The 23,857-nt window shown below is 46.3% G+C and overlaps 1 protein-coding gene across 6 annotated transcripts in view; it reads right to left on the minus strand.

Annotated features, from left to right (window-relative positions):
* Window positions 1-23,857, minus strand: part of LOC138567454 (protein phosphatase inhibitor 2-like) — a 2,745,435-nt gene that overhangs the window by 66,790 nt on the left and 2,654,788 nt on the right. The window contains exons 3-5 of one of the 6 annotated variants that reach the window (XR_011302215.1): window positions 14,639-14,704; window positions 14,464-14,523; window positions 14,198-14,257 (exon numbers count right to left, since the gene is read on the minus strand). The exons of the other annotated variants lie outside the window; for them this stretch is intronic. The gene's annotated coding sequence lies outside the window, so the exon portion shown is untranslated. The remainder of the gene's footprint in view (window positions 1-14,197; window positions 14,258-14,463; window positions 14,524-14,638; window positions 14,705-23,857) is intronic. 6 annotated transcript variants of the gene reach the window in all.

The raw sequence follows: 23,857 nt of genomic DNA on the forward strand, positions 1-23,857 counted from the left end.
AGATCTTGGAGGGGATCCAACTCCGAGGTTCGAGGGTGACTGCCGTACAAAAGAAAAAACGGGGTTTTCCCAGTTCCCGAATGGACAGAGTTATTGTAGGCATATTCGGCTATCCAAAGGATGTCTTTCCAAGTTTTTTCAGTTTGTTGCAGCATGCAGCGTAAATACTGTTCCAGAGTTTGATTGGTCCTCTCGGTTTGTCCGTCGGTCTGAGGGTGGTGACTGGTCGATAGTCTCACATCAATTTGAGCCGACCGACAGCAACTTCGCCAAAAATGAGAAATAAATTGACTACCTCGATCCGAAATTAGAACCGAAGGAAAACCGTGCAGTCGGACGATGTTTTCGAGAAATTCTCGGGCCAGAGTTGCTGCTGTTGGCAAGCCTTTGAGCGGAATGAAATGCGCCATCTTGGAGAATAAGTCTACGATTACTAGAATCGTATTGTATCCGGAGCATGGAGGTAGATCGGTGATGAAGTCCATAGAAAGCGTATGCCAAGGGCGAGGTGGGATGTCAATAGGGCGTAAGAGGCCTGCTGGTCTTTCCTTTTGACTCTTGTTTTGGGCGCATACTCCACAGGACATTATAAAGTCTCTGATATCTTTTTTCCAAGACGGCCACCAGAAGTAGCGCTTGATCTTTTCTGAGGTCTTGGCCATACCGGGATGTCCTTCCATTAAAGAATCGTGATAACAAGAGATTACTTTTTTCTGTAAATCTGTGCTGGGTAGGTATAATCGTTCTTGGAAATACAATAAGTTGTCCTTTACTGCAAAGTCCTTTCCCTGCAGATGCCAATTCTGTATGTCTGCTGGAGTTACAAGTTGCCTGGCTTTATCCTTAACTTCCTCTATGGATTCTTTGGCGATTACACCCAGAATTCTTTGTTCGGGAATGATTGGTACAGGTTTAGGGTTGATCAAGTGTTCTTCCACTCCCATCCGAGAAAGGGCATCAGCTTTACCATTCTTTGTACCAGGTCGATAGGTAATTATGAAGTCAAACTCGGCAAAGAATAATGCCCAACGGAGTTGTCTAGAGGATTGGGCTTTTGCGGTTTTCAAATATTGCAGGTTTCGGTGATCCGTAATCACAGTAACGGTGTGTCGGGCCCCCAGCAGATAATGCCGCCAAGCCTTAAAGGCAGACTTGATAGCCAGAAGTTCCTTGTCAGTAATCGTGTAATTGATTTCAGGAGGCGAGAATTTGCGGGACCAAAATGCCACGGGATGCAACTGATTGGTTACCGGGTCCTTTTGTGATAGAACTGCCCCCATGGCAAGGCTTTAAGCATCAGTTTCCACGATGTAGGGGAGTTCGGGGCGAGGGTGTTTTAAGATTGGTGCAGAGATAAATTTAGTCTTCAAATCCTGGAAAGCTTGCTCCGCCTCGGTAGACCATTCAAAACGTTTGTTTTTCTTTAACAAGGCAGTGATGGGCTGGACTATTCGAGAGAATTCGGGGATAAACCTGCGGTAAAAGTTAGCGAAGCCTAACATGCTTTGCACACCTTTTACGGAGGATGGTGATGGCCATTTGAGAACTGAATCGACCTTCTTTGAATCCATACGCACTCCGCCAGGTGATAATATGAATCCCAAGAATTCAACTTCAGTCACGTTGAAAACACATTTTTCCAACTTAGCGAAAAGTTTGTGTTGACGCAATCTTTCGAGGACCATTTTCACGTGTTTCCGATGTTCAGATTCCGATGAAGAATAAACGAGGATGTCGTCAATGTAAACAACAACACACACATCTATGAGCTCTCTGAGGACATCGGTCATAAAATATTGAAAGGCGGCCGGGGCATTGCAAAGTCCGAAGGGCATGACCTGATATTCAAATAGCCCATACTTGGTGCGGAAGGCCGTCTTCCATTCATCGCCCTCTTTTACTCGTACCAAGTGGTAAGCTCCTCTAAGATCCAGCTTTGTATATATGCATGCTTTTCTGACTTGGTCCAGGAGTTCAGGGATCAAAGGTAACGGATATCTATTCTTAACAGTGATCTGGTTCAGGGAGCGATAATCTATACAAGTTCTAAGGTCTCCTTCCTTTTTTGGAACGAAGAACAAAGCTGAAGAAGCAGGGGACTTGGAATGACGAATAAACCCATTTGCCAGGTATTGATCCAGGTATTGTCGAAGGTGAAGGTTCTCAGGCTCTGTGAGGGCATAAATTCTACTACAAGGAGGAGTAGATCCAGGTATCAGGTCTATCTGGCAGTCATAAGACCTATGAGGAGGTAGAGAGTTAGCCTGATCCTTCCGGAAAACATCTTGGTATTCTAGGTATTCGGGAGGTAACTGGGGAGTCTCTGAAGAAATTGCTGCCAGTGCAAAACCAGGTGGAGGGTGACAAGTAGAGACACATTCTGGAAACTGGACCGTTCTTGCTCGCCAATCGATCAGAGGATTGTGTTTCTCTAACCAAGGTATTCCTAGAATAATCTGAAACTGAGGGGCCTTGATCACATCGAACACGATCTTCTCATGGTGTCCATCTTGACTTACTAGCGTCACCTCTTGAGTGGTATGCGTTACTGGCCCGGAGGCTATCTCCGTACCATCCACCGTAGTAATGACGTCCTTTACAGCCTTGGGACAAAGAGTTAGATTCATCCTCAAAACCATTTCATGATCCACATAATTGCCGATGGCACCGCTGTCGACGTAAGCTTCAATTGCATGTAATCGATCCGGATTATCAGGGCTAATGAGGACCATAGGTATCACGAAATGCGAGGTCACGGAACTGGTTTTCACACTCGGCAAGAGGACCTCTATTCTTGTCGGGCGAGGTAGTTTCCCTGTCAGAGTTTGTAACTTTGGTAACTGCAGCTCCTACTGCCTTCTTGGCAGGTTTCACCGGACAGTCTCGAAGAAAGTGCCCTGAGTTTCCGCAATAGAGGCATAATTGCAACTGTTTTCTCCTTTCCCGCTCCTTTTGTGTTAGAGGACCTTTCAGACCCCCTATTTGCATGGGTTCCCCGGAGTCTACTCCTTTGGAAGGAGTTGGCGGTTTGGAAAATACTCGAGCATCAAACTTGGAACGATCGGCCTTCCTGTTCTGCAGTCTGTGATCTATTTGAACGACTAAGTCTATATAGTCCGAACAATCTTTTGGGGGATTCACTACTTGGGCTAACACATCTTTGAGCTCTCCACGTAGACCTCTATAAAACAGCGTAATCCTTTTGTCCTCAGGCCATTGAGTTTCCACTATCAGTCTGTTGAAAGACGCAATATAAGCCAAAAGGTCTTGATTACCTTGTCGCAACAAAAGAAGCTCATTGTCCAAGGCCTGCCCCTGTGAATGTCTTGCGAACAGTTTTTCCATACTGAGCTGAAAAGCTTGAAAATCATGGAGGACCGGATCATCTTGATTTACTAGAGGGATCGACCAGTCTGCCGCATTGCCACTAAGGTACGAAAGCAAGAAAGCTACTTTAGCTTGATCAGTTGGAAAGGCTGCTGGCCGGCATAAGAAATGCAACCGGCACTGATTGATAAATACTGCAAACCTCTTTGGGTCACCAGAAAATCGTTCGGGCGGAGCCAGAGGTACATTCCCAGGTAGGTTGATCTGCACTGGATTCATAGAGGATGTAGAAGGAAGATTTCCCCCAGATGCGGGTAACAGGGTCTGTACGGCTTGTGACTGTAGCAATTGTCTAGCGAGATCATCTGTTCGCTCCTTGGAAATAATCAGTTCCCTTCTTAGAGCGTTCGTGTCCTGACGGGCTGCATGCACTTCTGCCCTTAGTTCCCCAAGTAACTGGGCTAGCTGGTCGGTATCCGAGGTTTCCATAGCGCTTGGACGGGAGTTTTGTGGTAGGCTTTGCGTTCTGTAACGCTCACCTGATTCCCGTAGAGGCGCCGGTCTTGACTGGGCGTATACCGTATCTTCAAAGGTGATGTGTAACACACGGCTGGCTCTTTGGGCTGGACCTCTGTGCACTGTATGTCTGACTCGAAGGGTAAGATGTCTGCAGATAGAAAATATGGGATTAAGGAACTGGGTTATTGAATGTCTCTCTCTTCTTCCCTTTCTCTTCTCCTGTAGAACCCCAAAGGTTAACGCTCTCACCTTAGGTAAGTGAACGCCGTGCTCTCCATCTGCCTCGGGGCAGGGTGCTGTAACCAGTTTCTTCACTGGATAAGGGGAGCAGGCCTCTTGACTTCAGAGGACTGCTGTCCGTCGTTTACTGCACAAACGGTAAGTTTCGAGTAATTCTAATGTCTTTAAAGTCTTTAGTAATGATGTTTCTTGTTTTTGCAGGGTTCCGGCGATGGCGGATGACGGGCTGAAGTGAGTTGAAGATGGAGCCCGTGTGATGAATAGAAGTGCCTGGAAGCACGTAAGTAAGCGCTTGTTGCCTGCTTCACGATGCGCTCTAACTGTCTTTTTATTTTGCAGGTACAAGTTCGGAGCGGCTGCAGGGTGCCGGAATACCCACTGGGTTAGATGTGGAAAGGAGTAATGGCACGTGAGTATTAAAGTTCCCCAATGTCTTTAAACGCACCTTGTTTTGTCTTTCAGATGCGGGATGCAGCGCCGAAGGCCTCCGGAGCGTGCGAAGAGTTGGTAAGCTTTTGTCTTTCAGATGCCGGAATGCAGTGTGAAGACCTCCGGAGCGCACGAAGAGTAGGTAAGCCTTTGTCTTTCAGATGCCGGAATGCAGCGCGAGGCGTTGGTGACAGCCGATGGACCAGGTAAGTGAAGAGCTGTCACTGAAGACCGTTATGCTAACCTGTTCATTCTTGTCTTTATAGGTGTTGCTGAAGACTGGATTCAGGATGGTAAGCATTTTTCCTTAGGCCCAGGATCAGATGCAGAAGACACGATGAGCGTTCTACTGCAGAGGATGCAGAATAACGCAAAGCAAGATTCATCCATCGGGTGTGGTTTAAATAGCCTCCTGTAGTGCTTAGGTGTCTCCTTCCACAGCCACGCCTAGGTAAGAAAAGAGTTCCTGCTTTCCAGAAGAGTTCCAGTGTTCTGAATCTAGGGAGTGGCTCCTGCCCCACCCAACAGGAAAAGTAGTTCCAAACAGAAGAGGATCAGAGGCTCAACTGGCAGGCAAGTAAGCAGCATGGTCTGCTGCAGGTAAGTCCACCCAAGCATTATGAGCCCGGCGCTTCCAGCGCTGGGACTGGGCATATTTATGAGCCTGGTGCCACTGGCGCCAGGACTGGGTCCAAAAGGTCCCAATTGGGACTGATTGGCACTCGGAACCTGGGTTATGGATCTGCTTCCAAGGGAGTTGGGAAAACCCTGACCTTTTGGAAGCAGAGATCATGACAGGCACTTCAGGTCTCTTGAAATCGTTTTATCGTACATGATCTTCTCAAGAGTTTTGTGTGGAGGTGAACATGGCACCAATCACTTCTTCTTGCATTCCTGCTCCTTCGATAAAGGTCCATGTGCACATTCGTGAAAATGTTGGTTTTCTGTCCATGAGTCTATGTTGGAATTTTTTTACTTTCCATGTCTTGAAAGTGGCATGTGCAGTACTTTGCTGAAAATCCTAGCTGTCACACTGTCCGTCACCAGCTAGCCAGAAACGTTTGCCAGAGAATGTGCTTTCGATTGACATCTGTTCAATTTTCCAGGCTTGACTAAAAGCGGGGAATAAGAATTCCCTTTGATATTTGTAATACTGGGTTTTAGCAAGGAACTCAACGCCCACAAATTGACAGAAACTGGAAATCTTACCGAAAGTAGAGCGGCTAGAAAGTATAGCTCCGGAACAAAGTAGATTTCCAGCTGGCACTTTGCCCAGCAGCGGTTGAACGGACCATGACAACTCAACGCCCACAAATTGACAGAAACTGGAAATCTTACCGAAAGTAGAGCGGCTGGAAAGTATAGCTCCGGAACAAAGTAGATTTCCAGCTGGCACTTTGCCCAGCAGCGGTTGAACGGACCATGACAATGCATTATGGAGGTGGACACAGCTGGCTTGGATTTTCAAGTTAGTGCCTTGTAATACACGACACATTCACCCATAGCTCACCGCATATGTTCCCACTCCATGTATTGACATATTTCAGCATCTGTACAATCTCCAGCAAGCAGCTGTCGAATACAATGTATGTTGCTCCTTTAATAGCCCATCGACAAGCATGAATGTGGTTTGTGACTCGACTGTGGTGGACAAATCGGCTGTCAGGCTCGCCGTCTTGCGCGGAGGTAGCACGTACACCTGCCTCCCCGTTAGGTCTTGGTGCCTGGTTGGTTAGGAAACACAGGCCACCGCGACCCGCCGGGGAAAGAGGGTTAGGGTCCGCTGGAGAGGATAGGTAAGGGGAATTAGGGTAACCGGGTAGGGGGTAAGGGAGACTGGTAAGATTCACCTTGATGAATCCCTGCTGAAGCTCCTGAGCTCGAGGTACACCTTCTCTGACTTGTGCTCCCCAATACCTCAGGCTTAGACACTGTATTAAACATTAACATTTACCATATGCATGAGCGTTCCCCAATGCCTCTGACTTTGACACCACATTGAGCATAAACATTAGGCCAAATACATGAGCGTTTCCATCACGCCCCAAATCATGCTTTTCCTGGGTTGGTATCACCCAAGCACACTACACAACCAGCAGGTAAAAATCGAGACTGCACTTAGCTCTGAGTGTTTTCTGCAAGGCGACTGCCTGTTTCTTCGATAGGTCTCAGCGCTGATTGTTCGTGCTGTCAGATCTGCGGAGCTCCGCTACAAGAGAACCAAAACATACGTGAGGCCAGGTCACATCCGTGTTGCTTCCACACGGCGTACACACAAACACCAACATTCAACTCCACCAGACGCTGAGTTGCTGCACTCGGCGTTTCGTTTGCTCGTAAGGGTCTGCACCAAGTCTTGCCACAACCCGTGGCATGCCCTAGGTTGGCCCTGCTGTCCGACGCGTACGTGCGCCTGATTTGCTAAGGGAGTATTCCCCACGAGGGCCTTAACATCTGACAAGCGATCCACAAGTTCGCTTGTGCAAGCATGCACCAAGTATGAGAGGCACTTATCTGTCTGGGTGTGCGGGGCCTGCAGTTCTCACAGGCGGGGGATGGCCCCGCACGTCGCTGCCTGCAGGAGCCCTCTGCCTAGACGTCTTCTCAGCTCCGTGTCCATTAGCGCAAGCAGGGATCCTTGCGCGCACCGCGCGCATGCGCAGAAGGTCGGGCGTGGTCCGGAAAGTAGTTCTTTGGCTTGCGGTCCCGCGAGCATGCTGGGCAATGTAGTCTTTCACCGGTCTAGGTGCCGGATGGCGTTTTCTGCCACCCCCAGCCCATTTCCTGCAATAAGGACACAACAGAGTCCTGAAATATAGTTGCCTGAACCCCATCACCTTTGTCCCGAGTCCAGGTTGCTCCCTCCCATGCAGCTGGTTCACCTTGGTTACAGTGGTGGCCCTGACAGTACTCCCCCTCCCAACAGGTCCTGCTTTGGAGGGATTATCTTTGTGGAACCTGCGTACCAGTCGGGCAGCATGTACATTGGACGCTGGTTCCCAAGAGCGTTCCTCAGGCCCGTAACCCAACCAGTCCACCAAATAACATAATTGTCCCAGGCGAAAACGTGAATCTAATATTGCTTTTACCTCGAACTCAGGAACCCCGGCAACAGTTATTGAGGGAGGTCTCTTTGGGCGGATAGACGCTGGGGCCGGTTTGAGTAATGCCACATGAAATACCGGGTGTACCTTCATTTGTGTTGGTAAGGTAAGGCGAACGGCAACTGGATTGAGGATTTTTTCCACAGGAAATGGACCCACAAATCTGGGCTGGAACTTACGGGGCCCTACCAAGTGCAGATTGTGCGTGTTCAACCACACCCTATCCCCAACTCGATATGTCGGGGCTTGTTCCCTGCCAGCATCGGCGTACCTTTTATAGGATGCTTTAGCTGTGTCCAAATTAGTCATCATACTCCGCCAGACTTTTCCTAAATGTTCCTTGAGCGAGGCAACAGCCGGTACCTCCGTATTTGTTACCACTGGTACTGGCTGAAAGCGCGGATGGAAACCATAAGTACCGTAGAAAGGAGATACTTTGGTAGATGCGTGCACGGCATTGTTATATGCTAGCTCCGCCAGCCAGATGACGTCTGCCCACAATTTTTCGTTTTCGTATGTCATACACCGTATGTATTGCTCCAGTGTTTGGTTCACTCGTTCGGTTTGCCCATCTGTCTCGGGATGATAACTGGTAGACAATTTCAACTGCATACCTGCATTGGTGCAAAATGCTTGCCAGAAGCGTGATGTAAATTGTGCCCCACGATCCGAAACAATATGTAAGGGTATGCCGTGTAGACGGACAATATTCTGGAGGAAAAGGTGAACCAAAGCCTGAGCCGTGGGGACCCCTTTACAAGGTACAAAGTGCGCCAGCTTAGTTAGTGAATCCACCACTACCATCACTGCAGTATAACCATGGCACCTTGGTAAGTCTACTATGAAGTCCAGAGATATTGTGTGCCAGGGCATTGGTGGCGTGGGCAAGGGGCGTAGTAACCCGGCTGGTTTTTGGTGATCCGCCTTGTTTCTCATACAACATTCACACATACGTATGTATTGTTGAACATCCTGCTTCATCCGAGGCCACCAAAAATGACGTGTTAACAGCTCATAAGTCTTGGCTACTCCGGGGTGTCCTACAAATGGGGAATTGTGACACCATTCCATGGCTTGTAGACGAGTCGCTGACGTGGGGAGATAAAGAGCTGTGCCGAAGAAAGGTAGTCCATCTTTTATCGTTTTCTTCTTATCAGGATCGTTCCACTGGGCCAAGTCGCTAGCCGTCAAAGCCTTTCTGATATTTGCAAACATGTCATCTACTACCACACTACCCACGATGCGCGTGGGTGGTACTATAGGTTTTGGTTCTTCCATCTCACAATTGGATTCCAGTTCCGGGTAACGAGATAGGATGTCTGCTCTCCTGTTTTCTGCCCCTGGACGGTATGTGACTATGAAATCAAAGTCGGCAAAGTACATGGCCCAACGTAACTGCCGGGGGCTTAGTGCTTTGGCTGATTTCAGGAATTGCAAGTTTCTGTGGTCGGTCAAAATTGTTATGGTGTGTTGGGCTCCCATCAGGTAGTGACGCCACTCTCCGAATGCCGCCTTAATAGCCAACAATTCTCTGTCTGCAATTACATAGTTGCGTTCTGCAGGTAACAAGGTACGAGAATAGTATGCCACTGGATGTAAGCGACCGGTGTTATCCCGTTGGGACAATATGGCCCCGAGAGCATAACTCGAGGCGTCCGTTTCGACAATGTAAGGACGAGTCGGGTCTGCATGCAATAAGACCGGAGCTGTGGTAAAGGCCTTCTTTAAGGCCAGAAAACTGGCTTCGGCGGCGGCATCCCATTGAAAAGTTACTCCTTTTCTCAATAAACGAGTAATCGGTTGCACCATGTTTGCGAACCCATTGATGAATCGCCGATAGAAGTTGGCAAATCCTAGCACTGTTTGCACGTCTTTGACAGTCGTGGGGGATGGCCATTCCATAATGGTTCGCACTTTGCCTTTGTCCATGGTTACGCCTTCTGGGGAGAGAATGAATCCCAAAAACTCCACTGTCGTTTGATGAAACACACACTTCTCGATCTTGGCGTACAACTGGTGCTCCCTTAAACGCTGCAAGACGGCCTTTACGTGGTCCTGATGCTCGTCCAGGCTTTGAGAATAGATGAGGATATCGTCTATGTAGACAATGGCGAAGAGATCCAAATAACCTCGTAAAACCTCATCCAGGAAGTGCTGAAAGGCGGCGGGTGCGTTGCAGAGGCCGAATGGCATGACCTGATATTCGTAGAGCCCATACTTGGTTCTGAATGCGGTCTTCCACTCGTCCCCCTCGCGCACCCGCACAAGATGGTAGGCCCCTCGTAGGTCGAGCTTAGTGTAGACCCTGGCGTTCCGTACTTGATCCAGTAAGGTAGGGATTAGGGGCAGCGGATATCGGTTTTTTATTGTTATCCGGTTAATCGCTCTATAATCGATACATGTCCTTAATTCCCCGGTCTTTTTGGGGACGAAGAATAACGGTGACGACACTGGTGACATGGAGTGTCGTATAAAACCGTTAGCTAAATTTGTGTCGATGTAGTTCCGTAAGTGTTTGTTTTCTGATTCCGTCAGGGCATAAATGCGACTACACGGTAATGCTGCTCCAGGTTCTAGATCGATCCTGCAGTCAAACGTGCGATGAGGTGGCAAGGTTTCTGCTGCGACTTTACTAAAGACATCCCGGTAAGCTTGATAGACGACTGGTAGACTCTCTATACTTCCGATCACGTGCTCCTGACTTGACATCTGTTGCTCTTCCGGGGCCACGACTGGGTTTTGGTGGCAATGCGTCGAGCAATGGCTGGATGCGAAGCGTAACGAGCCTTGAGCCCAGTTCACATCTGGGTTATGCTTCCTTAACCAGGGTAATCCCAAAATCATCCCAAACTGTGGCGCTGCGATTACATCGAATCTGATGACTTCGTGATGTTCTGGGGTGCATTCCAGATGTACCCACCTAGTTTGTTTTGTTATAAGACCGGAAGTAAGCGGCGAACCGTCTACCGACTTAACTTCCTCCTGACGTTCTTTCACGAGGAGGGGAATTTCTAATTTGTCTACTAGGTTCTGGTCAATAAAGTTGCCCGTGGCCCCAGAGTCTATCATCAGCAAGACTGGCACCCGTCGGGTGCCCCAGCTGATTTGCCCCTGGATCGTTACATGAACTTCTTGCACATGACTGGTATTAGCCAAAAGCTTCGGGGTGTTTTCTGCTTGGCTCGCCTGGACCACCCTCACTGGCGAGCGTTCTCGTTTCCCGACCTTTCCCCTTTAGGTTTCGCGAGACATTCCCTAACAAAGTGTCCTCCCTTACCACAATATAGGCAGAGTTTTTCCCTACGCCTCTTGTCCTTTTCTTCCTTGGTTAATGGCCCACGAATGGTTCCTATCTGCATAGGCTCATCGATCGGCTTCTCAGGTTTAGTAGTCTTTTGGTGTTGGTCAAATCGAGCTACGGGTCTGGGTTCCCATTTCCTTCTGTCCTGCCTTCTTTCGCCCTGTCGTTGATCCAATCGCAAAGCAAGATCTATCATTGAGGAGCAGGTCTCTGGCTGGGGGTCTACTTGCACAATAAGGTCCTTCATATCTTCCCGCAACCCTTGGTAGAACAAAGCTAAGCGCTTCTCCTCTGGCCAGTCCGTTTCTACTGCTAAACGATTAAACGTAGTTACGTAGGTAACTATGTCCTTGGCTCCCTGGCGCAGAGTGAGTAACTCTTTATCCTTAATCAAGGTGGCTGCTTTGCGGTTAAATATCTTGCCAAACTCCTCCAGGAAGGTGTCCCAGTTGTATAATACTATATCATCTTTGGTTACCAAGGGTGTGGCCCAAGAAGCTGCATCCCCACCCAGGTATGATATGACAAATGCAGTGCGAGACTGGGCGCTACGAAATATGTTGGGTTTGGTAATGAAGTGTAGCTGACACTGCATGATAAATTGGTTATATCGTTGCGGGTCCCCGTGGTACCTTTCTGGGGCAGCCAATGGTATTGGTGGTTCGGTAGATACATGCACCTGGACTGGGGTGGGAGGAACATGATCCCGGGGTAAAGGAGTAGCTTGGGCGGTGCTCTGCAAAGTCAATGTGTGTACTTGCCCAGCTAGATTCACATAATCTTGGCGGGTGGCCTGTAACTCCCCCTTCAAATCTTGCAAGGCTGCTAAAACCGCTTCCATGGTGACGTGCTACCCGGGCGCTTGAAGATACGTGGGCTTGCGCTACTGTCAGGCTCGCCGTCTTGCGCGGAGGTAGCACGTACACCTGCCTCCCCGTTAGGTCTTGGTGCCTGGTTGGTTAGGAAACACAGGCCACCGCGACCCGCCGGGGAAAGAGGGTTAGGGTCCGCTGGAGAGGATAGGTAAGGGGAATTAGGGTAACCGGGTAGGGGGTAAGGGAGACTGGTAAGATTCACCTTGATGAATCCCTGCTGAAGCTCCTGAGCTCGAGGTACACCTTCTCTGACTTGTGCTCCCCAATACCTCAGGCTTAGACACTGTATTAAACATTAACATTTACCATATGCATGAGCGTTCCCCAATGCCTCTGACTTTGACACCACATTGAGCATAAACATTAGGCCAAATACATGAGCGTTTCCATCACGCCCCAAATCATGCTTTTCCTGGGTTGGTATCACCCAAGCACACTACACAACCAGCAGGTAAAAATCGAGACTGCACTTAGCTCTGAGTGTTTTCTGCAAGGCGACTGCCTGTTTCTTCGATAGGTCTCAGCGCTGATTGTTCGTGCTGTCAGATCTGCGGAGCTCCGCTACAAGAGAACCAAAACATACGTGAGGCCAGGTCACATCCGTGTTGCTTCCACACGGCGTACACACAAACACCAACATTCAACTCCACCAGACGCTGAGTTGCTGCACTCGGCGTTTCGTTTGCTCGTAAGGGTCTGCACCAAGTCTTGCCACAACCCGTGGCATGCCCTAGGTTGGCCCTGCTGTCCGACGCGTACGTGCGCCTGATTTGCTAAGGGAGTATTCCCCACGAGGGCCTTAACATCTGACAAGCGATCCACAAGTTCGCTTGTGCAAGCATGCACCAAGTATGAGAGGCACTTATCTGTCTGGGTGTGCGGGGCCTGCAGTTCTCACAGGCGGGGGATGGCCCCGCACGTCGCTGCCTGCAGGAGCCCTCTGCCTAGACGTCTTCTCAGCTCCGTGTCCATTAGCGCAAGCAGGGATCCTTGCGCGCACCGCGCGCATGCGCAGAAGGTCGGGCGTGGTCCGGAAAGTAGTTCTTTGGCTTGCGGTCCCGCGAGCATGCTGGGCAATGTAGTCTTTCACCGGTCTAGGTGCCGGATGGCGTTTTCTGCCACCCCCAGCCCATTTCCTGCAATAAGGACACAACAGAGTCCTGAAATATAGTTGCCTGAACCCCATCACCTTTGTCCCGAGTCCAGGTTGCTCCCTCCCATGCAGCTGGTTCACCTTGGTTACAGTGGTGGCCCTGACATCGGCTATACTAAGCAAACTGAAATCGAGATCTTTAGCAAGTTCCTCTGTCGATTGCATTGAAGCTTCAGTCTCTGTTAGTTCAGGTTGTGATATTTGCACACAAATTGGAGAAAGAGTTAAAATCGAATGTTTCTTGGGTGGAATATTTTTTGCGGTTGTTCATTGTGTCAAGGGGTCTGCGAGGAATTGCAATGCTTCTTCATTGTATTCATTTTCATCTTCTCGGGTTGTCACATGGTAGCAATGGTCCACAGATACTTTGCATGGTTCGCCAATCACATTTCATTCAGTTTCCGGCCACTGGGCATAAGCATCACCGGTCTGCTTATTGACTGGACCGTGCTGTGCCTCAAATCTTAGTTGCTCCATTGTGAAATCTGTTTGGCAAGCAACCTCTGTGGTTTCATTTGGTGTCTGGGGATAAGCATCACCAGTCTGCTTATTGACTGGACCGTGCTGTGCCTCAAATCTTAGTTGCTCCATTGTGAAATCTGTTTGGCAAGCAACCTCTGTGGTTTCATTTGGTGTCTGTGTCTTTATACTTCTCTTCCTTCTGGGCCTCTAAGAGATGTGTTGAAAAACATGTTCAATGTATAGCACACAAACAACACATACCACTTTAAAAAAACAAACATATGAATAAAACACCAGTCTAAAAACTTCTACAAAACAAACTTGTTTGCTTGTTACCCTTGTTTTCTTGATTTTCTTTGAAACAGTGGGATTCTCTTCTGGTCCATGTGCCTCCACTTCTAATCTAATTCAACACCGTGTATACACTCCTTGAATCGAATATTCATTAAAAAGAAAGTCTATCATCCTGGAAAATAAAATTTTTCTTCGCACAGAGCACTTACACACATAGCCTCGAATACAGTGTACGTTATTTAGTCATAATATACATTTCAGATTTCACCTGATAACCTTCCGAGATATCACATGTACTTGATCAAAGATCACTGTAACAAACATACTGCCCTCAAACTTTTTTTAATGTATTCTGCATTATGGAGGAAGTGTAACGTTTGAACCGAAATCAGAAAAGTTTGCAACAGTGCATGGTCACATGCATTTCACTCTCTAATAAAATACTTTGTAGGATTTACTTTCATTCTGGCAAGGGAACTGTAAGTACGCATACCTCATACCCTGGACCGGTTGCAATGTAGGAAGTGGTTGTAGTCGAAGTTCGAGCATCCCCCTGTAAGACAGTACTTGTTTCAGTACGGATCGGATTAAAACAGCAAAATGCAACTAAGACAAACTGATGCAGATGATGGTACATAAAGAGAGAAGCCCATACATGCCACTAAGTGTTACCAACCGAAAGCACACATAAACATTTTCATTTTATTTCAAACTGCAAGCATAACACATTCTTGTAAAGGACAAGTACAATAAACTTACTTGATAGGCAAGTCAACTTGATGATGAATTCGGAAAAGAAATTGATGCAGAATCTTCCTCCTTCATTTTCCGGTCATTGCCATAAAGTGGTACAAGGGAAAATTAAAGTTGTATTAGATATGAGGGCAGATCCAACGCTCGAGAATATCACTTTGTGCATGTCGATAGGACTCACCAATGGGACACTGGACGTGTCAGTGTTTTCGTCACTTGTTTGGGTCTGTGCTTCCATCACTGTGCTCTACGCAAAAAACGGGACATGCCAAGCAACTGATTACGAAAACATTATGTAACTTTTAAAGGGCACTATGGCATTGTTTTATAATAGTCATAATTGCTTGATTTATTAGAGGCTCAAGAAATGGGGGACCGATTTAGTATAGCGAAACTTAGTATCGTAAAAATTAAATACAATCTGGTAGCTATAGAAACTTTAATAAGACTGTGGAAGTAAATATACACAGAAAGCTCAAATCTGTTCATGAAGTTACCATTTCTGTACCCTACCAGATTTAGATCGAGAGAACATAGATAGTACTTATTTAAGCAGCCCATCGTCCTACATAACAACATAGACAGCTAATTCATCATGTAGGACTCAGGACTCACCAGGGGAAGTGTGTGCATACATGAGGTTGGAATTGCATTTGGAAGCAATTTACGAAGAATTATGGGTCAACGCTTTGTGTATTTGGATTGTTCGTACATATCGTTGGTAAAGTGCCAGCTGCAGATGCGGAATCAATTGGCCCTCACGTCCTTCAAGACATCCTTGGTTCTACTTTCAATCTCGTCCACCGGAAAACCACAATATTTAACCCATTTTATTATTAAATCGATATCCTTCAGGAATGTATGCAAGACCATGCCCATACTTTTTGCATGGCTCATAGAAGGGCAACCGAGAACCATACAAGCAGGCATTCTTGATAAGTTGGTAAGATCTGTATAAAAATACATATAAATAATGGAAAAAAATACTGTATGCATGTGATTGATGTAATTATAGTACAGCTCTCCTTGCAATATTTGGAAACCCTGTGTAACCTTGTCGAATGAACAAAGCGATAACTGTCTTACAGAAATGATTGGTATGCCGCAAAGCGTAACGTGTTACTTGTCCGTTGAATGTACTTTCATGCATCAAAAGGGAACATGCTTACAAACATGAACCATGAAAGATTCCATTCTATTACAATGGACATTGATGCAATGTGCTATTTTTCGAGATCAGAATACTAGAAACATTAGACAATGGCCAAGTCATTGAGCTAAATGAACATTACGATGCTCCGTACAATAGGTGCAAATAGAAAACAAAATGGAGATCAGCAATCGATGAATATAGAGAAGTAAATCAGTGACCTACCACCCTTACCTGGATGAACAAACAAGCCGTTTCAGCAAGCATGGGAGCAAGTTTCCAGGGAACAAGTTGCACGATAAACAGATACCTTACAGAGTACAGAGATGTTCACGTGTAAAATGTCAAGGTGTTTATAAATGATTAGAAAAGTGAGTGTGTATGTGAATGTGTGACGTGTTTGTTGCAGAGTCTTGCAGAGAGGAGCCTGGAGACCCTGCATCTGGGGGAGGCCATGAGAACAATGGACACTGTGCAGAAGAACCCTTTTGAAGTGTACATGGTATTTGGCACCTTGGCTGTTCACACCCACCCAGCCCCCCCTTGCGAGCGGATAGCCACAGGTGCGAAATGCCATTGATACTGGAGAGGGGATGGATTGTCATGAGGCGAGTGCAAAAGGCCCGGAACACTGCAGAAGGGAGACACACTTATGTGGATTGCTGGGGCGGGGTCTTGCAGAGGGGAGCCTGGAGACACTGGGTCTGGGGAGGCCATGAGAACAATGGTCACCGTGCAGAAGAACTCTTTTGAAGTGTACATGGTGTTTGGAACCTTGGCCGTTCACACCCACCCAGCCCCCTTGCGAGCGTATGACCGCATGTGCGAAATGCCATTGATGCTGGAGGGGGGATGAATGGGCATGAGGCGAGCGCAAAATGCCCGGAACACTGCAGAAGGTACACACACTTATGTGGATTGTCAGGCCAGGGTCTTGAAGAGGGGAGCCTGGTCTCAGGTTTGACAGGTTGTTCAATTACAGTGTCTATACCACTACCCCACTCCTCACCTGATGATTCTATGGGGGATTCAGTAGGTTCGTCAGTAGAACTCTCCTTCTAACTTTCTCTCCAGGCTATTCTTGTCGACTTGGTGCCGGTCTTGCCCTTGGGTTTGAAGTGATGAGGATGTGCTCGCCTGGAGGCCACTTTGCCTATAAGGCTATTTGCCCGGCAGCAGGGAGCCCACCCCAAACTAGGGAAAAGCTGGGTGAAAAACCCTGGTAGGTCTTGTTAAGGTGGGTTGTAGTTGGTGCAGTTCTTGGAGTAATCCAGCAATGGAAATGGTGTGGGTAATTATCGCCTACAATTACCAGAATGCACTGGTATGTTGCAGTAGTAGACAATTGCCAATTCTGGTGAATGACTACAATGACCAGCATGCATTGGTGTCACCAATAGAGCTCCGAGGTTGTCCAGGCAGTGGTCCGGGTGGCATGCGGATACACCAGGCAAGAATAACCCAGCAGAGGAAGGAGGGGCCGTGAGTGAGGCACACACAACTGCGTCAACAGATGCCGTGCACAGCGAAGCATGAAACCCGCACAGAGCGGGAGGAGGCAATGAAGGAGCCGAAGTGGAAAGGAAAGCCACTTACAAACAACAAACAAGGTAGTGGAAAAAGCGAGGAAGGTATACGGGAGGGAGCGTAAGCAAACTCACTTGAGGAAACAAAGTAAGGAAGTTGCAACGCACAGGTGCTTTTCATTAGCAGGTCTTTAAGGCAGCTACTAAAGGAAGACTAGAACGCACTGTGCATTGAACGGAACAATTCAGTCTTTCTTCCATATCGCCCATCTCCTCCATAGCTTCCACGGGTGATATGTGACACCTGAAGACACTGGTGCTGGGGCGGCCATGAGAACAATGGGCACCGTTGTTGGTAAGGAGGCAATCCTTGCCCCCTCACCACTGCGTCACTCTAGAAACATACCATATGTAATAACCAATGGGGGAGGCATAGCCACCCCCACAGCATTCTGTTGCACCATATCCCATAGAAAATAACCCATACTTTTTAGCCCCTGGCTCAGCCATAAGACACCATTTTGAACTAGCCCGAATGCCATCTTTTCTAGTCCAGAAAATTCATCTCTATGTAGAAATGCTGCTCTCATCCATCATCCCCAGCACCTCGCACAGCCAGACCACACCATCGCCCCCTCCTTGCCAGCTCTGCATGAGCCCTGTTCTCACCGAAGCCAGCCATGCCTTGTTACAATCCTGTAGTATGATTTCCAAAAGAATGTGCTCTGCGAAGAGCGTGAGACAGTGAGAAGTCATAAACCAAGTGCCCATTCATCTCCACTAAACTGCCCGTGCCCTCTCAACCCCCACCCCACCAGGCCAGAGCCCTCCAGCTCCAACCCCCCAGTTCCTTTCATGCTGATGCCATCTGACCCTCCCGTGCCCAGATCACTCCAGGACCCCCACCACAGCCCTAATCCTGTGTGGCAATATATTTCCCCAAAAACAACAAACGTCTACCTATCTTATGAGGACCCAAGCGGGCCAGATGGCAGATCAAACCTTTGGGGCGTTTGCGGTATCAAAGAGAATCCAAAAAGGTAATGGTTACAATGCCAATATATTAGCTCATGTGACCTGATTACCCCTATTCATGCAAGATTTTATGTGTGCCATTATTTCTGCATTATCAGATCCTGTTGGTTAGTTTAGTTTAGTTAGAAAGATGTGTGCTCCCTTGCCCTGACCTTCACACTGTGAAGATGAGCCCAGCTGACCCACGTGTGCCAAGAGCAACGGAGAGACGGTGGTCAATTATCATCTTATTTCCCATATAGTATCAACTGTTCCGCAGGCCCCTCACCAATCCAATGCTAGAATGTGCGCACCCGAAGTGTGCACCAAGTGTACTAGCTGTTTGGCTGTTGCTTCTGGAACTCTCTGCTTTTGCTTCTCAACTCAAGCAAGAGGAAGCGGCAGATGCTTTCAACGTGGCGAAACACCGGAAGACTTTGCATCAAGTAAATATTGTCATTACTTCACGACAGAAGCACAGCAGTTCTGCTGTGACTTTCTGGGACTGTGTGGTGACTCGCACAACCATTGGCACATTGCTAACTGTCCCTCTTTTCCTCTTTTCCGGCGGCTTGCATCGTAATATTGGCCCCACCCCCTGCCTCCCGCCAACCCTACAACAGCCTAGGGTACGCGCACCTAAAGTGTACACCAAGTGTACTGGCTGTTTGGCTGTTCGGGTGTGCAGGCGGTGCGGGATCCGACTCGAGTGCGAGATCTGATCAAACTGTATTGTTTTTTTTCTTTTTTGGATTTTGTTGGTTTACAACTTCAGATAGCTATCTGCAAATCAGGCTGACTCGACACTGTGTTTAAAAACCCTAGTGTTATTTTCAATGTATATTATTCAAAGACGGGTTTGGGGGTGTGGTGAATAACGCTGCGTTGCAGTGGTTACGGCCAGATTTCCGTTTAGGCGTTTGATAGCCTGCAGCTGAGTGGAAAATGTTGTTCCTGTTCCTTGTCTTTGAATGCTAATTTACAACCCACTTAGGGTTCGGAGATAGATTCTATTCTTATACAGCAAACAGTAACTGCTTGTTATTTATAGTCTGTTGAACTGTGCAGAATTTTCTCTTCATGCTGCATGCTGTGAGGTTGAACTGAGACAATTATATGATCACTTATATAGTTAAAACATATGTTTGGTAAAAAGTGCTATAATTGTTGTCGTTTCTAACTCTACTCCTCCCTTGAGAAATCAATTGAGAATATAGCTACTGTGCCTCCTAAAGAACAATTGGTAACTGTGGCTAATAATTTAAGAAGTGGCCGTATTTGTCAATCTTTAGATCGAAAGCACTCAACAATGCTTCCGCCTATATCCCCTAGTGACGTTAGTTTAATGCATTGTCATATAAGAAATTGATTCCTCCCTGGTGCAATTAAATCAACCTAACTCTAACTCCACTACCTTCACTAGGCCACTCAAAAACAATACCATTTGTCATGAAGTAGCCTTTGCGCATAGGTGTGCCCAACCCCAGTTCCCCACGAAAACAACCTTGTACTCCCACTCTTTTTCCCTTCAAAGGGCTTTTGATTTGGACACCTCGCCCCGATAAGTTTCTTAATTATGCATCAAAACTCCTACACTGTTCCTACTGTCACTGCATCAGAATGCCCCACAGGTCATCCATCTGATCTATCAATCCTTGCCCCAGCAGTATTATCAGAATTGGAAAAAAGAGTCTGACTATCTGTCGGCCCCTCCACGCCTGTTACTGCATTGGCAGGAGGTGTGGAGAATGCCCATGTCCATCACCATCACCTTAGAGGTGGTAATGAAGCCGCCAATTCCATATTACATCATGGTGCTCCTGCTATTGAATCGGCTTTACTGACACCTTCAGCAAGTTCACCCAAATTGGATGCTCTCTATCAGGACATATCTGAGCCAAAGAATATAGAGGAACCGATACATATTTTTTCAATCATTAATGGCACCCCCCCCCTCCTTGGTAGACTTGCAGAACCTGGAATCTTCTTTTCTGATGTTAACAAGAATATTGAATCTATTAGACAAGGGTCATGACTACACCCACTATGGGCTCCGGTACCTAAAACATCAATGTCTGACATCCTGTCAAAACTATACAAAATTGAGGGTTTTATTTGTGCTGACAGGCTTAGGACAACACTGACTAGTCCGACCATTGCCAAGCCTCTATCTACATCTACAACAGCTTCACAAACAACTGCGAGCGTTAAGATTGAACAAACTACACAAACATCCGATGTAGTAATCACTTCTAATATTCTTAAGCGTTCCTATGCACAAGCTCTTGGGGGAAGAAGCTGAAAGTCATCCTACGCACTCAATGGATTACATGCAATTATGTCAAAAAGTCCTTGCTAATTCTGATAAAATTGATCAGATCCACTTCTTTCTTCAAATTGGAGAGTCAGTTAGTGCTAATGATCACCATGGTGAATCTATCAAGCTGATGCCCCCCCAGTTTGGAGCAACTAGACAGCCCCTCTGCTCTTACCAATTTGACTGAGCAAGAAGCAGAAACTGCAGTAATAAATGGTGTAGGGCAAGAGGCTGTTGAAATAACTTTGGAAACGTGTCCATCTACTCAGTTTTAATCCAGGAGCAAAAACACGTACATTTACGTGCATTAAAACGCAAAGCAAGTCGACTAGCTGCTCAACTAGCATTTCATCAAAAATCCAAAAAGTTGACAGTTGCGAACAGTAAAGGACCTAAGGCTGTGGTAAATACATTTAGTACTTCTTTTAATGCAGAAACAGTATTGATTTAACCAAGCTTACTGAAGGAAGTAAGGCCGCCCTCCAACTAAACACAAAGTCTTCCCGTTCATCATGCTCAGGTCAAGTGGCACAGCGAGTAGAGCGCTCGCTTTGACATCTGTGAAGAGCTTGTTAACACAGGTTCGAATCCCGGCAGGGCCTCAGCCTTTCATCCTTCCGAGGTCGATAAATGAGCACCACACACCATGGGTAATAATAAGCAGCGCTCAGATACCTGAGTGTTTGTAGCCCTATATAAATGCCAAAATATTATTATTATTATGCTCGATTGGCCTTGACCCTAGGGTGAAACCCCCTGGGATAGCTACTAACTGTTAACTTAATTCCACACACAAGTCCAACTATGCATGGTGGCTATCAAGACTTACCATCACAAGCTGAACAAATGCTCATCCTGGTTGTTCCATGACAGACACAACTCTCAACGTTTTATAAACTGATTCCATATAAAAAAACAAATTCGGCAGATCCATCTGCTGAAGCTAAGAAGCTACCTGTTGTGGCAGACTCTTCTTCATCTCACCCCTTAGCAATAGCAGAGAAACTTTCAAATTCATTGCCAATAGTGAAAAATGTACCTGGTAATACTTTGATAAATACTAAAACAACAACAGAATCCTTACAACCGAGTAGCAACTCTACGATAGACCAACATATTACACCACCAAACACTGTGGAGATTTCTCCATCTAATCTCCCTGGTCAGGAGTCTGTTACGGAAAATACATTGAACATTGTTGGTTGGTTGAGTAATCCTAGCATTAATGGGGAAAAGCAACTCAATCGATCTTTCATTTTACAGGCCTTTCACAAAATTCTGGCATTAAGAACTCTTGTCTTAGAAGATATAGAATGGATTACGTTACCTTCCACAAATAATTATCATATGATTTGTGAATTCTGAGCTACCATTATCACTAAACTAATTTGGCCACATAGAATTGATCTGAGTTTGATTGGCTTAACGCTGCATTTATTAGGTTCTAAAGATGAGGCAATCGCTTTTAATGAAACTTATGTTGCTATTGTACCCAAAGCTAATTCCAGTGATGCCAGAGCGGTTGTTGCCAATCTACCGGATTTGGTGGTGATTACCCAACTTGCGGCTCTTTCAAAGATCAGTAAAGATTGGTCATGGCTGGGTTCATTGGCTGAGAGCTTAAATACTGACAAAGGGCCTTTTACAAAAATCTAGCCAACCCTGCCTGAAAATTACCTCATGGAATTCATGTGGCTTTTCTAACTTGTTTGCTTGGTGTAACTCTTCTTCTCCATCAAAATTATATGATATTATCTTTTGCCAAGAAACCATGAGTCGACAGGACTTTCAATTAATGGTTTCTCTGCATTTTTTGTTCAAGCACAAAGGGGTATCTCTGGAAGGCCCTACGGGGGGGTGGCAATTTTAATCAATAACAGTGTTGCTGTCAGATCTCAAATCGTGGCAAGGTCACCTGAGATCTTAAACATTTCTCTATCCCTTTGCGATGAATTTGAGTCTTCCTATGTTATGATTTCAATTTATTGGAATCCGGTTCGTATACGGTTGGATCAAATGTATGGTCACCTTTCAAAGATATTGGAAGAGGCATTGCTTCTGAATCCTGATTCAAGAATCATTATAGGCGGTGACTTTAACGCCTGCTGCCTATACTCAGCTTCAATCTCTTCCTTCATTCAACCTAGGGAGGATCTTTCTTCTTCTAGGGAGCGGGGATCCCGTTGGACGGAATCCCTTGCACAGTGGGATATTTTCTTTCTGAGTTTTGACCCTCGGAATCATTTTGTGACCTGGAAGAGTGCTTCAAAATGTTCTTGTATAGACTACTTTGCAGTATTGTGTAACTTACTTAGTCTCTGTAATCCAGTAAACATTTTGAATCCCGGTCTGGGAGACCATTTGATTATATCTGTGACAATCCAACAGGTGCTGGTGGTTTTGTCGAGGGATTCTAATCTCACTTTACTGGAATGTGATTGCCCTGGCCTGTCTTTACGATGGAACTCCTATCTTTGTGACAAATTAATCCCAATGATTAATAATCAATTGATAGCTAATGATAATGTAGGTTATTATTTTTTCTCGCTACAAGTAGTAAAGAGTCATTTAGAAATAATTAAAATTGCGCTGGCTAATTTAGCCCAAATGCAGAATATATGCGCAACCTTTTAGCATGGAGATTATCGGGGCAAAACGCTAAAAAAACAGGCTTTGAGACATTTAAAATCTAGTAATTTATGCCCGATGGTCTACCATGAGAAGAAAATGACTATTTGCAATGCCTATAAAAATACCTGTTTGAAATTAAAGCGCCATATGCACAATCTAGCCAATCAAAATATGATTTTTCTATCTATGTCACAATAATCGGTGATCCATATGGGCCATGCTGAGAGCAGATGTTGTAAAATATAGGAACGATCCGTCCACTTCCAGATCATCAGCATACATGAGAGTCTGGATCTGAATATTATTCAGTTTGGGTGAATCTGACGGTATCACTTCAAAGACTTGTCGTACATCATGCATGAAATAATTAAAAATCACAGAGGCAAGTAGACAACCTTGTTTAAGGCCACGTGCAGTTGGAATTGCCATAGACAACAACCCTCCTAAAGTTAATCTAATAGGAATGGATGTTTCACAATGTAAAGATTGAATGATTTGGTATAATGTATGAGGGCAGCTGTCTATTTTTAGTTTAGAGAACAGAAGGGGACGAGAGATGGCATCAAAGGCCATATGGAGATCGACAAAGACAAAGTAAATTGCCTGTTTGGATGCCTGTGCTTGAAATTTGACTGCATTAAGGCAGAGCAAGTTGATGTTAGTGCCCCTGCCTGCTAAAAATCTCATCTGAAATGGATCTCTTCTGTTAGTAGACTTTGTCAAGGTGTTAAAATCACAAAGGATTAATTTACCAAAAAGCTT

This window comes from Ambystoma mexicanum, chromosome 1p (genome assembly GCF_040938575.1).
Source record: "Ambystoma mexicanum isolate Mex_15411 chromosome 1p, UKY_AmexF1_1, whole genome shotgun sequence".
NCBI classification, from domain to species: Eukaryota; Metazoa; Chordata; class Amphibia; order Caudata; family Ambystomatidae; genus Ambystoma; species Ambystoma mexicanum.